At 37.7% G+C, this 16,721-nt stretch overlaps 1 protein-coding gene and 1 long non-coding RNA gene across 11 annotated transcripts in view; one reads left to right on the forward strand and one right to left on the reverse strand.

The window, feature by feature from the left end:
* Positions 1-16,721, forward strand: part of LOC309621181 — a 94,619-nt gene that overhangs the window by 60,882 nt on the left and 17,016 nt on the right. The window contains exon 3 of the long non-coding RNA XR_014239793.1: positions 12,641-12,715. This is a non-coding gene — a long non-coding RNA (uncharacterized lncRNA). The remainder of the gene's footprint in view (positions 1-12,640; positions 12,716-16,721) is intronic.
* Positions 1-16,721, reverse strand: part of DMD (dystrophin) — a 2,485,149-nt gene that overhangs the window by 18,498 nt on the left and 2,449,930 nt on the right. The window lies entirely within an intron of this gene.

Below are 16,721 nucleotides of genomic sequence, written 5' to 3' on the forward strand. Positions count from 1 at the left end.
TGTGGCATGCAAGCTCAGTAGTTGGGTCTCGTGGGCTCTAGAGCACAGGCTCAGTAGTTGTGGCACACGGGCTTAGATGCTCCGCGGCATGTGGGATCTTCCCAGACCAGGGCTTGAACCCGTGTCCCCTGCATTGGCAGGCGGATTCTTAACCACTGCGCCACCAGGGAAGCCCGGCGGGCGAATTCTTAACCACTGTGCCACCAGGGAAGCCCCTTGCCTGTGGTTTTAAACTACCATCATCTGGAAAGGATGGAGTGAATGAAATATTGCCAGAAGGAACTGGATGCTGACAGCTGCAGGGTTGATTACATCTCTGTTCCATTACCAATGCAAAATTTTGCCGAATTGGGGAACACGAGGCATTTTTAATGGTGTCAAGTCCACTTTAGTGATAGTATGCCTTATAGAATAAATTGGAACCAACAGAGACACTCATGAGCAATGATGTTAATATTTCTGACAGTTTAATTAGCTCATACCGGAGCTCTAGGAACTCAACTGTACTGTCTTAAGGTTTAGGTACAGTTCAATGAAGTGACTGACATTATTCTCCCTGAATTACTTCAAGGATCAAAAAACGGTATAAACCTAATTATGTCAACCAGTCATAACTATCAGCTGTGAGTCTCAAATGTAAGTGTCCAAGTACACATGTAAACTTGGCTTCTTTGTTTTAATGGAAACTTTCATGGCAGTTTCATGTATCCTTCAAACAGTTTTTGAGGGCCTATTACATCGTACATAGAAAATAAACAAGTAAAGTATAATCTTCTTCTTTTCTCAAGATTTTCACAGTTAAAACTCCTTTGGGTTTAACTAATCTCCTTTAAAAGTGGAAATCAGAATTATCACATATATGCGTGAGTAAGAAGTGAATCAACCACTGAAAGATGCTTAAGGCCTAATATTTTCTGTGTGAGATTATACTGGAAAAGTGAAAACCACTAAATGACACCTGAAATTAAAGTAATGCCACTGGACTATTCAATACTGAGCCAGATTTTAAATGTTAAAAAAAAAAAGCCATAAAAATTTCAAAACAGATTTATTTATATATTCAAGTACTTATCAAAAGCCAACTATGTGCCAGGCAATGTTCTGAGTACTGGGATTATAGCAATACACAACCAAAAAGCCCTGTCTCCATGGAATTCACATTCTTATGGAGGCACTCAGGCCTCAGAAAAGAGGGTTAGGGAGGGGCAGTGAGGAAGACTCTTCGGAAAGGGGAGTCTAAGAAGCCCTCATTAATAAGGGGCAGGTGAGCCAAAATGTTAGGGACTTAAGGGTGGGAGCCATGTAGATATTTGAAGGAAGAGTGCATGAGACAGAGGCAATAGGAAATGCAGACTCTGAGAGGAGAGTGTGATTGGCTTGCTCACAGAAGAGCAAGAAGGAGGCCAGTACCTACAAAGTAAAGTGACTGAGTGTTGGGGGGAACGTGCTTCTCTGGCCCAGGAATTTGGACATGGTCACATAACCTGCTTTGGCCGATGGAATGTTAGATATGACATAAGCAGAGGCTTGTAATGTCCTTAAGTGGTTGGGCTTGCTGTCTTGTGCTTATGTGCCGTAAGAAGTACATGGTACAGTGGTCTTCTGACCCAAGGGGGATGAGAGACATGTGGAACAGACTTGACCCCAACCCACAACTTGGAGTCCAGCCTAGTTGAGCTCCAGCACAACTCCAATCAACCAACAAGATGGCATGAATGAAAAATACGTAACTTGAGAATTTTCCGATTATTTTGTTACACAGCAATAGCTGATTGATATACTCTGTTTTAAAGCATCGAACTAGCAAGATACCAATATTTATGGGTTATCTAATCATATGCTGATATGTAGCTATAATATTATAGGCAGCCCAAAAATGTTCCTGACTCTAACAACAATACTGGTGACCACAGGCCTCCTCCCACAAAAAAAAAAGCCTCAAGAAAATATTTATTGAGTCCCAACTGTGTACACTAGGAACTTGGCCAGCCCTCATCCCTACTTCACTGATCCACTGCCTGCTCAAATAGCACTGCTAATGGTTCAGGGATTTCTAACTTAAGTAATGGCAATTCTTTAGCATTAACACTTCAATTTGATTATATTCTGAGGTGATTCCCACAGATATGCATAAAAATCCTTTTTGGATTATTGGCCCTAGTTTTCATGGTTTGTCTGAAGTTGGTCCAAAGAAATGACTGAAACATTAAAAAAAATGAATGTTTCAAAATAAGGAAAGACATAGTCAAAGTTAAAATAGCACTCTGATACAGCATAATATGATAGACACTGCTGAAGTGAAGGAAAAAGGAGATGACTCAATTTAATCTGAGATAAAAGAAGTGAAATGGTTTGCTATAGGCCAGATATTCTTTAAGTCTTCTGAAATTCACCATGGTTTTAGGCTTTCTAGACAGGATGATATGTAACTCACTTCTCGTTCCTCAATTCAAATGATGATAATGGTTTTACTTGCTTAAAAAGTGACTTTAGCCAGAATTGATGTAAGCTGAGACACAAGAATCCTTACACCTATGATTTTGTTTACACCCAAGCAAACTATTTTCTCTTTATACAAAAGGAAGCTGTGTATTAGAACATTATTTTGTCTTAAAAAGGGGGCTGTGTATGAGCAAATATGCCCACCACTATTTTTTTTTGGATTACTTATCTAAATCATATATTTTGTTTTTAACCAATTTCCAACTTGATGTGTGACTACTTTGTCATTCCTGCCTTTCTCTAGTTTTTCTTAAGAAAAAAAAGATCTATCCAGTACCTGATATTTACCTTCAGTGACTTTTTGAAATTATGATTTGGGGTAGATGGTTTCAATTTTACATAAAAATGCTGTGTTTAAGTTCTTTAATATATTAACGGTGTACAATGAGGATGTTGATTACTAGTTGGTTAGTGTTGAATAGTGATGAAAGATATTGAAATTAGTAGCTATTATTCATTTGTAAAATTTTTATTGAGATATAATTGACATGTAACGTATTAACTTTAGGTGTACAACATAATTATTTGAAATATGTATATACTGCGAATTGATTACCACAATAAGTTAACATTCATCACCATAGTTACAAATCTTAAAAGTTCTCATCACAAGAATAAACACAAGGCCTTGTTGTTTATCTATTTTATATATAGTAGTGTGTATCTGTTAATCCCATACTCTTAATTTACCCTGCCCCCTTCTCCTTTGGTAACCATAAATTTGTTTTCTATGTCTGTGATTCTACTTCTGTTTTGTAAATAAGTTCATTTGTATCATATTTTTAGATTCCACGTATCAGGGATATCATATGCTGTTTGTCTTTCTCTGTCTGACTTACTCCACTCAGTGTGATCATCTCTAGGTCCATCCATGCTGCCATGCAACTTTTAAACATACAGTACAGTATTGTTAACTGTAATCTCCATGCTGTACATTATATCCCATGCAGGACTTACTTATAACTGGCATTTTGTACTTTTTGACCACCTTTGCCCATCCCCTACCTCTGGCAACCACCAGTCTGTTCTCTGCACCATTTTTCATTTGCACTAAAACTGTGCACGTGCACAAGGGTTCCCTTTTCTTCATATTCTCACCAACACTTATGTCTTATCTCTTTGATAACAGCCATTCAAACAGATGTGAGGTGATACCTAATTGTGGTTTTGATTTGCATTTCCCTGATGATTAGTGATGTTCAGCACCTTTTCATGTACCTGTTGGCCATTGGTATATCTTTGGTAAAATGTCAATTAATTGATCTTCTCATTTTTTAATCAGATTGTTTTTTCTCTTGAGTTGTATGAGTTCTTTATACATTCTGAATATTATCTCCTTATAAGATATATGATTTGCAAATATTTTCTCCCATTCTGTAGGCTGTCTTTTCATTTCTTGATGGTTTTGTTCGCTGTACAGAAGCTTTTTATTTGATGTAGTCAGATTATTTTTGCTTTTGTTGCCTTTGCTTTTGGTGTGAACTCAAAAAGTCATCACCAAGACTGATATCAAGGAGCTTACCCCCTATGTTTTCTTCTAGGAGTTTCATGGTTTCAGGTCTTACATTCAAGTCTTTAATCCATTTTGAATTGATTTTCATGTATGGTGTAAGATAGTGGTCCAGTTTCATTCTTTTGTATGTGGCTGTGCAGTTTTCCCAACACCATTTACTGAAGAGACTATTCTTTTCCTATTGTATGCTTTTAGCTCATTTGTTGTAAATTAATTGACCACAGGTGTGAGGGTTTATTTGTGGGCCCTCTATTCTGTTCTGTTGATCTATGTGTCTGTTTTTATGCCAATGCCATACCGTTTTGACTACTATGGCTTTGTAATACAGTTTGAAATCAGGGAGCACGAGGCCGCCTGCTTTGCTCTTCTTTCTCAAGATTCCTTTGGCTCTTCGGGGTCTTTTTTTTTTGTGGTTCCATACAAATTTTAGGATTTTTTCTTCTATTTCTGTGAAAAATGCCATTGGAATTTTGATTGGGATTGCATTGAATCTGTAGATTGCTTGGGGTAGTATGGACATTTTAACAATATTAATTCTTCCAGTCCATGAGCATGAAATAGCTTTCCATTTGTTTGCATCTTCAATTTCTTTCATCACTGTGCTATTTATAGTTTTTAGCGTACAGGTCTTTCACTGCCTTAAATTTATTCCTAGGTATTTTATTCTTTTTGATGCAATTGTAAGTGGAATTATTTTCTTAATTTCTCTTTCTTATAGTTTGTTATTAGTGTGTAAAAATGCAACAGATTTTTGTTGAGTTTTTATCCTGCAACTTTACTAAATTCATTGAGTTCTAACAGTTTTTTGGTAGAGTCTTCCAGGTCATTTGCAAATAGAGATAAATTTACTACTTTCTTTCTGATTTGTGTGCCTTTTATTCTTTTTCTCACCCAATTATGCTGGCTAGGACTTTCAGTACTATACTGAACAAAAGTGGCAAGAGTAGGCACCCTTGTCTTCTGATCTTAGCAGAAAAGCTTTCAGCTTTTCACCATTGAATATGATGTTAGCTGTGGGCTCGTCATACATGGCCTTTATTATGTTGACATATGTTCCCTCTATGCCCACTCTGTTGAGAGTTTTTATCATGAATGGATGTTGAATTTTGCCAAATGCTTTTTCTTCATCTATTGGGATGATCATACGATTTTTCTTTCATTCCATTAATGTGGTATATCATATTTATTCATTTGTATATGTTGAACCACCCATGCAACCCAGGGATAAATCCCACTTGGTCATGGTGTATGATCCTTTTAATGTACTGTCAAATTTGGTTTGCTAATATTTTGTTGAGAATTTTTGCATCTGTATTCATTAGATGTTGGTCTATAGTTTTGTTGTAGTGTCCTCATCTGGCTTTGGTATCAAAGTAATGCTGGCCTTGTAAAATAATTTTGGGGGTGTGATTTCCTCTTCAATTTTTTGGTAAGCGTTTGAGAAGGATTGGTGTCTTTTTTTAAATCTTTGGTAGAATTCACCAGAGAAACCATCTGATTCTGGGCTTTTTTGGGGGGGCGGGGGGGACTTTTGATTATAGATTCAATCTCCTTTCTCATTGTTGGTCTGTTCAGAGTTTCTGTTTCTTCATGATTCAGTCTTGGTAGGTTGTATGTTTCTAGGAATTTATCCATTTCTTCCAGATTATCCAATTTGTTGGCATATAATTGTTTTCAATAGTCTTATGAATTTCTGTGGTATAAGTTGTACTTGTCTCTTCATAGATTTCTGATTTTATTTGAGTCCTCTCTCTTTTTCTCTTGGTGAGTTTGTCTAAAGGTCTATTTTGTTTATCTTTTCAAAAAACAAACAAAAACAAACCAAGCTCTTCGTTTCATTGATCTTTTCCATTATTTTTTTCATCTCTATTTCATTTATGTCTGCAGTGATCTTTCTTTCCTTCCATTAACTTTGGACTTTGTTTGTTCTTCTTTTTCTAGTTCCTTGAGGTGTAAAGTTAGGTTGTTTGTTTGAGACCCTTCTTGTTCTTGATGCAGGCATTTATCTGTATGAACTTCCCTCTCAGAACTGCTTTGCTGCATCCCGTAACTTTTGTTATGTTGTATTTCCATTTTCATTTGTCTCAAGGTATTTTTTGATTTCTCCTTTGATTTCTTCATCAATCCATTTGTAGTGTGTACAATAACACACTGGTGTGTTATTAAATATTCCCATATTTGTGAATTTTCCAGTTTTCTTCTTGAAATTGATTTTTGGTTTCATAACACTGTGGTCAGAAAAGATGCTCGATATGATTTCAATCTTCTTAAATTTACTGAGACTTGTTTTGTGGCCCAATATGTGATCTATCCTAGAGAATGTTCCATCCTAGAGAATGTTCCATGTACACTTAAGAATGTACTCTGCTGTGCTTGGATGGAATGTTCTGTATATATCTGTTAAGTTCATCTGACATAATATATGGTCCCATGCTTCCTTATTGATTTTCTGTCTGGATAACCTATCCATTGATGTAAGTGAGGTATGGTTAAATCCCCTACTATTATTGTATTGCTATCTATTTTTCCCTTTAGGTCTCTTAATATTTGCTTTATATATTTAGGTGCCCCTATGTTGGGTGAATAAATACTTACAAATGTTATAACAAATGTTATAGCCTTTTATTGGAATGACCTCTTCATCATTGTGTAATGCCTTTGTGTCTTATTTTAGTCATTGTTTCAAAGTCTATTTTGTTTGATATAAGTATAGCTACCCCAGGTTTCTTTACATCTTTACATCTGAAGTGAGTTTTTTATAGGCCGCATATGGCTAGGTCTTGTTTTTGTTGTTGTTTTGTTTGTTTTTGTTGGAAAGGATTTTCATTAAATTTTATTTAAATTTCAAAGTTACAGAAAAATTCCAGTAGTAAAATAGACTCCTATATACCCTTTACCTTGATTCACCAAGTGTTAATGTTGCCATATTTGCTTTATTTCTCTTTCTAAATACATAGATTTGTTATTGTTGTCGTTACTATTGCTGACCCATTTCAATATAAGGTTCAGGCCCATGACCCTTTATTCCTAAGTACTTCATCATTATGTCCTTGAACCCTTATCTTATGGAACCACATTGCACTATATTATCATCTAATTTGTAGCCTATATTTAAATTTTACCAATTGCCTTAATAATTCATAATGTCTTTTATAACTATAACCATATATGTGCATATATATATATATATATATTCCTCCCCCACTGCCAGAACCTAGGGACATATGTTGCATTTCTTTGTCTTGTGTCTTTCCTTTCCTTTTTTTTTTTTAAGTATAGTTGGTTTACAATGTTGTGTTAATTTCTGCTGTACAGCAAAGTGATTCAGTTATACATATATTCTTTTTTTAATATTCTTTTCCATTATGGTTTATCATAGGATATTGAATATAGTTCTCTGTGCTATACAGTAGGACCTTGTTGTTTATCTAGTCCATGTATAATAGCTTACATCTGCTAACCCCAACCTCCTCCCCCTTGGCAACCACAAGTCTGTTCCCTATGTCTGTGAGTCTGTTTCTGTTTCTCATCTTTCTCTTTCTGACTTACTTCACTTAGTATGATAATCTCTAGTTGCACCCATGTTGCTGCAAATGGCACTATTTCATTCTTTTTTTATGGCTGAGTAGTATTCCATTGTATATATGTACCATATCTTCTTTATCCATTCCTCTGTTGATGGACATTTAGGTTGTTTCCATGTCTTGGCTATTGTGAATAGTGCTGCTATGAACACAGGGGTGCATGTATCTTTTTAGATGAGTTTTGCACGGATATATGCCCAGGAGTGGGACTGCTGGATCATGTGGTAATTCTATTTTTAGTTTTCTGAGGAACCTCCATACTGTTCTCCATAGTGGCTGTACCACTTTACATTCCCACCAACACTGTAGGCAGGTTCCCTTTTCTCCATGTCTTCTCCAGCATTTGTTATTTGTAGAATTTTTAATGATGGCCATTCTGACTGGTGTGTGAGGCAGTATCTCATTGTAGTTTTGATTTACATTTCTCTAGTAGCAATGTTGATCATCTTTTCATGTGCCTGTTGGCCGTCTGTATTTCTTTGGAGAAATGTCTATTTAGGTCTTCTGTCCATTTTTCTTTTTTAAAAAATTTTTTACTGGGGTATAGTTGATCTATAATGTGTTAGTTTCTACTGTACAGCAAAGTGAGTCAGTTATACATATACATACATCCACTCTTGTTTTAGATTCTTTTCCCATATAGGCCATTACAGAGTACTGAGTAGAGTTCCCTGTGCTATACAGTAGGTCCTTATTAGTTATCTATTTTATATATAGTAGTGTGTATGTGTCCATCCCAATCTTCTGCCCATTTTTCAGTTGGGGTTGGTTTTTTGTTGTTGAGTTGTATGAGCTGTTTGTATATTTTGCAAATTAAGCCCTTGTTGGTTGCATTATTTGCAAATATTTTCTCCCATTCTGTAGGTTGTCTTTTCATTTTGTTTATGGTTTCCTTTGCTGTGCAAAAGCTTTTAAGTTTCATTAGGTCCCATTTGTTTATTTTTGTTTTTATTTCCATTTCTCTAGGAGCTGGGTCAAAAAGGATCTTGCTGTGATTTATGTCATAGAGTGTTCTGCCTATGTTTTCCTCTAAGAGTTTTATAGTGTCTGGCCTTACATTGAGGTCTGTTAATCCATTTTGAGTTTATTTTTGTGTATGGTGTTAGGGAGTGTTCTAATTTCATTCTTTCACATGTAGCTGTCCATTTTCTCCCATTCTGAGGGTTGTCTTTTCATTTTGTTTATGGTTTCCTTTGCTGTGCAAAAGCTTGTAAGTTTGATTAGGTCCCATTTGTTTGTTTTTATTTCTATTGCCTTGGGAGACTGTAGGTCTTGTTTTTTAATCCATTCAGCCACTCCATATATTGTGATTGGAAAATTTAGTCCACTTAAATTTAAAGTAATTTTTGATAGGTATGTACTTACTGCCAGTTAAAAAATTGTTTGCTGGCTGTTTTGTAGCTCCTCTGTACCTTTCTTCTTCTTGCTCTCTTCCTTTGTGATTTGATGATTGTCTGTAGTGTAATGCTTAGATTTCTTTCTCTCTATTGTTTGTGTGTAGGTTTTTGCTTTGTGGTTACCATGAGGCTTAGATAAAACATATTTATAACAATCTATTTTAAGTTGATAATACCTAAGTTCGAACACATTCTAAAAGCTCTACATTTTTACTCTCCTCCCTGTTTTATGTTTTTGATGCCACAATTTACATATTTTTATCTGTCTATTAACAACAAATTACTTTGGTTATAGTTATTTTTATTACTTTTGTTTTTTAACCTTCATACTGAACATAAAAGTAATCAGCCCATCACTGTTACATGATTTGATTATTTTGAATTTAATTATATAATTATTACCTTTACTTGTGAGACACATACTTTCATGTTTTCCTGTTACTAATTAGCTAGCACCCTTTTGTTTCAGTTTAAAGAAGAAGTCCGTTTTACATTTCTTGTAAGGCTGGTCTAGTGGTGCTGCATTCCTTCAGCTTGTCTGGAAAACTCTTTTTATCTATCCTCTCTCCTTCAATTCTGAAGGACAACTTTGCTGGATAGAGTCTTCTGGTACTTTGAATATATCATGAAACTCCCTTCTGGCCTGTAAAGTTTCTCCTGAAAAATCTGCTGATGGATTTATGGGGATTCCCTTGTATGTAACAAGTTGTTTTCCTCTTGCTGCTTTTAAGATTCTCTCTCATTGTCTTTAACTTTTGACAGTTTAATTATAACGTGCGGGAACTGTCCAGGCTTCCTGGATCTAGACGTATGTTTCCTCCCTCAGGTTAAGAAAAGTTTTCTGCTTTCCCTCTCTCTTTCCCTTCTAGGACCCTATATTAGGAATATTTGTCTGCTTGATGGTGTCCAATAAGTTCCTTAAGCTATCTTCTCTATCATTCTTCTTTTAAAAAATTTTATTGAAATATTGTTGATTTTACTATGTTGTGTTTCAGATGTATAGCAAAGTGATTCACACATATATATGTGTGTATATAAATATATATATATTTATACATATATTTTTTTACATCTCTTCCATGATAGGTTATTTACAAGATATTGAGTTCCCTGTGCTATACAGTAAGTAAGTCCTTGCTGGTTATCTATTTTATATATAGTAGTGTGTATCTGTTAATCCCAAACTAATAATCTCCCCCCCCCTTCACTGTTCCCCCTTTGGCAACCATAAGTTTGTTTCTTTCGTTTTTCTTTTTCATCCTATGATGGATGAATTCCACTGCCCTGTTTCTGGGTTCGCTCATCCTTTCTTCCAATTCATCTAGTCTGCTGTTCAACCCTTCTATTGTATTTATTGGTTCAGTTATTGTATCCTTAGCTTTGTGATTTCTATTTGGTACTTTTCTTATATTTCTCTCTTCCTTGGAATTCTCTATTTATGCATTGTTTTCCTGACCTTGATGAGCATCTTTAGGGCTGTTATTTTGAATTCTCTATTTGCAAAATACTTATGTCAGTTTCTTTAAGGTCTTTTTTGAGGTTTCATCTTGCTCTGTTCTTTGGAATATATTTCTGTTTTTTCATTTGCCTTGAGCTTTGTGTTGGTTTCTATGTGTTGGCTATAACAGTTACCTCTGCCATCTCTTAAACTTTTGTGATTGTCCACAGAGGCTTCTTTGTTCTTAGCGGCTCTTAGTAGTTAGTTGAGGGTGTGCCCAGACCTGTCAGTGTTCCAATGGGGAGGATTTCAGTCAGCACTTAGATGCAAGACGATTGGAAGGCTTACCCCTGCCCTGGCAATAGCTTTTAAAGGATGTAAATAGACCTCTTTCAGGGAAAAAGTGGGAGATGTAAGTTTCTGCATGCCCCCTCTGCACTGAGCTCTGGGGAGATGATTGATAGCTATTTAAAAACTGTTTTTTTGGTATGCTACCATTCCATTGAACCTGTGAACATAACCCCTGCTGGCCACCAGAGCACCAGATGTGTGCACAAGCTCCTTTATGGGAGATACCAATGACCTGGAGTGAGGCAGCAGAGTGGGAAGATGGCACTGGCCGGCCTGCACGATCTCTAGAGAGTACTGAAGTCAGCCCCTGTATGTGTGTTAAATGAATAAGAAGCCTGCCTCTTCAGGCTGAGGCTTTTGAGTTATAAACAAAGAGGACTGTTTCATGGAAAGACTGGATGCATTCCAGTCTGCTGCCTCTACGCTGTGCACTGGGGGGGGGGGGGGGGAGGTGGGGTTAGCCTTGGTGAGTCCATGTGAGCCCTTTAAGTAAGTACTGCCTCTTAGTTCCATAGCCTTGTGGATCTCTCTCACGGATGCAAGCCCCACTGACTTCAAAGTTAGTTAGGTGTTTGTGGAGCCCAAACCTTTACTCCTCAGGGAGAAGCTAATAGTTGAGAGTTCTTTCCTGGTTGTGTGTCACCATGCCAGGGATGGGGTTTACAGCAAGACTGTGTCTCAGGCTCTCCTACCTGTTTCTTTTCTTTGAAATTAATTTTTATTGGCATCTAGTTGATTTACGATGTTGTGTTAGGTGTACAGCAAAGTGAATCAGTTATAGATATACATGTATCCACTCTTTTCCCAGATAGGTCATTTTAGAGTATTGAGTAGAGTTCCCTGTGCTATACACTAGGTCCTTATTAGTTATCTATATTTTAGTGTGTATGTGTCAATCCCAATTATTTCCTCCCCTGGTAACCGTAAGTTTGTTTTCTACATCTCCTACCCGTTTTGATGGGGGCTTTTTTTCTGTTTGTCCAATGTATAGGAGTCACTCAGGTAGTTCCTGAATTTCTTTGAGAGGGAACTGTTACAGGTGTAGTTGTAGATTCCCTGTTTCTGTGAGTGGGGGGGGGGGGAATTCAGGATCTTCTTATGTTGTCATCTTGATTCAGAACCTCAGGCTAAATTTCCTAAGTGTGTGCACTGTTCCATATGTACACAAGGTTACACATTGTGCTTGGCTTTGAAAACAATCAATCAATCATTCAACAAGCATTTTACTGAATGTCTGTTGCATAAAAGGTGATCAAATGGGGAAGAAAGTGAGCAAGACTTAGTCCTTGCCTTTAAGGAGGTTAAGTTCTAGGGAGAAGAAACAAAGTCTAATAACTAACTCTAAAACAGAATAAATTAATTACAGGATATAATAATGTATGATGAAGTTCCCCCAAAAAGACAAAATGAGTGAAAAGGATGGTACATTTCAGGTTAAGCACAGGGTCAGAGATGGCTGACAGCATGGATTAGTGAAACAGCATGATATGTTTGCAGGAGCACTGGGGTCTGCAAATGGAGGCAGGGGATCATGTTTGAAGACAGTGAAAAATTGGGCTCTAGAGGAAGGTGAGAATACCTTTGAATTTGAATACCATGCTAAGGAGTATGGACTTGAGGCAAACAGGAGCCATAAAAAAGGGAGAAGAATAGTTAATATACAATCTGAATGTTTGTTTGTTAGGGGAATAACTGGATACACGTGGAAGACGGCTCGGAAAGAGAGCCTAAAGACAGAGAAACCAATTAGGAGAGTATTCATATTGTCTGTTCTGCCGATCACATCACGAGGGCTAAATTTGGGCAGAAGCAGCTGAACTGAAGAGTTTTTCTCTTGTTTGTTTATGCAAAACAGACTGACCTTGATGACTGGAGAGGTGTTGCCTTGATGACCGGAGAGGTGTTGGTGGGGCTTGGCTCAAGAAGGAAGGTAAGTAAAGGGGTGGTTTTAGAGGTAATGAATATGTTTAGTACCTTGGCTGTGATGATGGTATCATGGGGTATACATATGTCCAAACTTATCAAGATGTGTACATTTCTTTGTATATCAATTATGCTTTGATGTAGGTAAAGGGGAAAAAAGTGTGGAAAATGACTGCCTTTGTACAGTTTAGAAATTCTGGAGGTTGATCGCAAATTTTGGATTGTTGGTTTTTTTTGGTTTTATCCAGAAAATACTCACTCACTCGCTCAGGAGAGAGGTCTAGGCTGACAATCTTGAGAAAAGCCTTGAAGCGATGCACTGAGGGGACACATCATCACCTATGCAGTCATGTGGCATAAATACTTAGCCTGAATCCAATCATGAGTAAACAAGCAGGCAATGCAAAGTGAGAAACATTTTACAAAACAACTGGCCTGACCTCTTCTGAAATGTCAGTCTCATGAAAAAATCTGAAGAGGCTAGGGAAGTGTTCTAGACTAAAGCATGACCTTTCATTGGCTCCTGAGTGAAAAAAGCCAAAAAGCTAGAAAGAATATTATTGGCAGAATGGGGGATATTTCAATTTAAATTAGATAATAATAGTACTGTTTCAGTGTTTATTTCCTGAGTGTGATTATGTAAGAGAATATCTTTCACCTTGGAAGATATATGTTGAAGTGTTACTAAGTATGCAACATAATCATTAAAACTATACAGGCACATAAAATATACATGAATATCAATGCAGGATATATAAAGATGTTTGTTAACATATAGATAAACATAAATAAATAGATGTTACTGTAAATAAAGCAAATGTGGCAAAACATTGAATTAACTGCAGTTCTGCCCTAAGTTTGAAATTGTTCTACATAAGAAGCTAAGGAACCTTTAAACACTGTTTAAACGAACAAGTTAAATATAAAAGGTTCTTAAAAAAGAATGATTGCTTGGGTAGAAGAAGTTAAGAGAGTCAGAGATAAGCTGTTGGGAGGATACACAGATAGATAGACTTTGTTCATTTCTAACAGAATGTGAGCTTCATTAGGACATCGTCCCATTTTAAAAGACGTATAGAACGCACACATGGTACCCAGAGACTTACGAGTGGTATTTCATGGTTTGAGGAAACACTCCAACTCATTAGATCACCCAGTATGACTTCACCCATATTTCTCTTTAAAAAGTCTTGGGGTTATATATTAAAAGAATGCAACTCTCTACCAGAAAATGGTTCAGCAAATCCCAGCCATTATCACATCTCAGAGCTTCAAAGCATGAGGATACACACTGCATTTATTTCAACACCTGTGTGCATCCTGCAAGATGATGGTCTTTTTTTTTTCTTCTTTACAGTGAAAAAAAAAGTCACCTTTGAACTCAGTCTTTTCATCCAGAGAACAAACTTATTAACAACAGAGCCTATCCATTTTACATTGGCAAGTCATCTCTTAGCCTAACTAACTCGGCCACTGGAGAAAGCACTTCTGTTCTGCCACGATCCTCTCAGCTCCACGGCCTGATGTGGACTTTAATTTGGGTGCTTTCATAGGCACGCTGCCTCTTTGCCAGTGTTGACAGGCCTAAATAATTAATGCTTCTAAGCACCCAGGGCTCTGAATCTCACCACTAAAATATGTGACTTCGTTTCACAGGCTTTGCTTACTTCAGAAAAAGGCAAAATCCTGCAGTAGGCATTAACAACAGAGGTACTAGAACTCAGTTATTTTTGGAATTCATAGACTTTACAAAGGCATATAATATTTTGTCATATGCTGCGCTGTCACGTACAGTCCCAACAGGCCATTAGCTCGACTCAGATCTCATGTGGAGAAAGAGAATCTGATGCCCTAAATCACTGAGGTGTGGTAAAGCCGGGAAAACAACTCCAAACATTTCCTCTTCCTTCAGAAAAGAAAAGAAACCTGGCTTTTCTACAAGCTTTGATTTCTCTAATCTCAGTGCCCTCATCCACCTTCGTCAACATCTTGAGGAATCTTTCTCCTTTCTCAGCAACCCTGGCCCCTCCATGATCTGCATGTATAATCAGCAGTGGCTCACTGGGAGGCCACCTCTTAGACATAGGCGTCACTGGAAAGTGTTCGTTTTACTTTCCACGATGTCCAACTTGTGAATTTTCCTGACCATGGTCCCCAATCCGCCACCATAAAATGCACTCATACCTTTCCTTTTTGTCCCATCAATTTGGATTAGGCACTTCACCTCTCTATATTCTACTCTCACGGAAGATCCTAAGTATAAAATGAATTCTTCAACACACCATGGTACCAGGCAACAGAGCTTTAAGTGTGAATCAAGGAGTCACAGGTCTCTTCCTTTCTGTGAGGTAAGAGGGTCAAGTAAACCCAGTTTAGGACCCAGGAAAACACATGAATGCTCAACATCATTAGAGAATCAAAACTACAATGAGATATCATCTCACACCGGTCAGAATGGCCATCATCAAAAAATCTAGAAACAACAAATGCTGGAGAGGGGGTGGAGAAAAGGGAACCCTCTTGCACTGTTGGTGGGAATGTAAACTGATACAGCCACTATGCAGAACAGTATGGAGGTTCCTTAAAAAACTAAAAAGAGAACTACCATATATGACCCAGCAATCCCACTACTGGGCATGTACCCTGAGAAAACCATAGGTCAAAAAGAGTCATGTACCACAATGTTCATTGCAGCTCTGTTTACAATAGCCAGGACATGGAAGCAACCTAAGTGTCCATCGACAGATGAATGGATAAAGAAGAAGTGGCACATGTATACAATGGAATATTACTCAGCCATAAAGAAAGAGAAACGAAATGGAGTTATTTGTAGTGAGGTGGATGGACCTAGAGTCTGTCCTACAGAGTGAAGTCAGTCAGAAAGAGAAAAACAAATACCGTATGCTAACACATACATATGGAATCTAAGGAAAAAAAAGGTCATGAAGAACCTAGGGGCAAGATGGGAATAAAGACACAGACCTACTAGAGAATGGACTTGAGGATATGGGGAGGGGGAAGGGTAAGCTGGGACAAAGTGAGAGAGTGGCATGGACATATACACACTACCAAACGTAAAATAGCTAGCTAGTGGGAAGCAGCCGCATAGCACAGGGAGATCAGCTCTGTGCTTTGTGACCACCTAGAGGGGTGGGATAGGGAGGGTGGGAGATGCAAGAGGGAAGAGATACGGGAACATATGTATATGTATAACTGATTCACTTTGTTATCAAGCAGAAACTGACACACCATTGTAAAGCAATTATACTCCAATAAAGATGTTGGAGAGAGGAAGGGGATAGAGCAAGTATTTGTGGCCTTCATAAAACCCCCTATTGTCTAGCCTAGCACAACCAGAAAAACCAGTAAGCAGATGGCTGGCAACCACCTGTCATGGTCCTTTTAACAATGGATTCATTGCCCCTGCAAAATGCTTTACTTGTTTTGACCTTTTATTTGCCTCATTAACTCCAGTTTTCTTGGAACCCCGTCCTAGGCCGAGAAGACTACTGAAGAACACCACCAGACCCGGCTGACCATTTCGTCTACAAACTTTTTTATCTCCGCCCTCAGTGTTACTTGATAATGTGCCAAAAGGGTCTTTACTTTCCTCAGGCCACACTCATTTTCAAGATTACCTGACCGTTTGTTTCACTGAAAAGACAGACATCTCCAACTTCCCTTCTCTTAGCCACTTCTGAGGAAGCATTTTCAGCTAATGCCCTTACAGCGATCCACTGAGCTGTAATTTATTTTCATTTCGATTGAGCCCTTTTCAGCGTTTTGACCTGTTGCACTCATCTTCTTCCTTAAACCTATGCCTGCCTGTGTGGCTGAACCACACTGACTCCATTTTGTCAGCTCCATCTTGGGCACACAGGCCTCCTCCCTCCCCTTTCTGTGTGACTGAGCTTCAGCCTACTCACTAGGAATGTGCCCAAGCCAGACAAGTTCCCTCTCAGCCTTTTACCCTTGCCTTCCTCTGATGCGAAAACTGGAAGAATGCCTTTTGC

Source organism: Balaenoptera borealis (assembly GCF_965194805.1).
Source record: "Balaenoptera borealis genome assembly, chromosome: X".
Classification (NCBI taxonomy): Eukaryota; Metazoa; Chordata; class Mammalia; order Artiodactyla; family Balaenopteridae; genus Balaenoptera; species Balaenoptera borealis.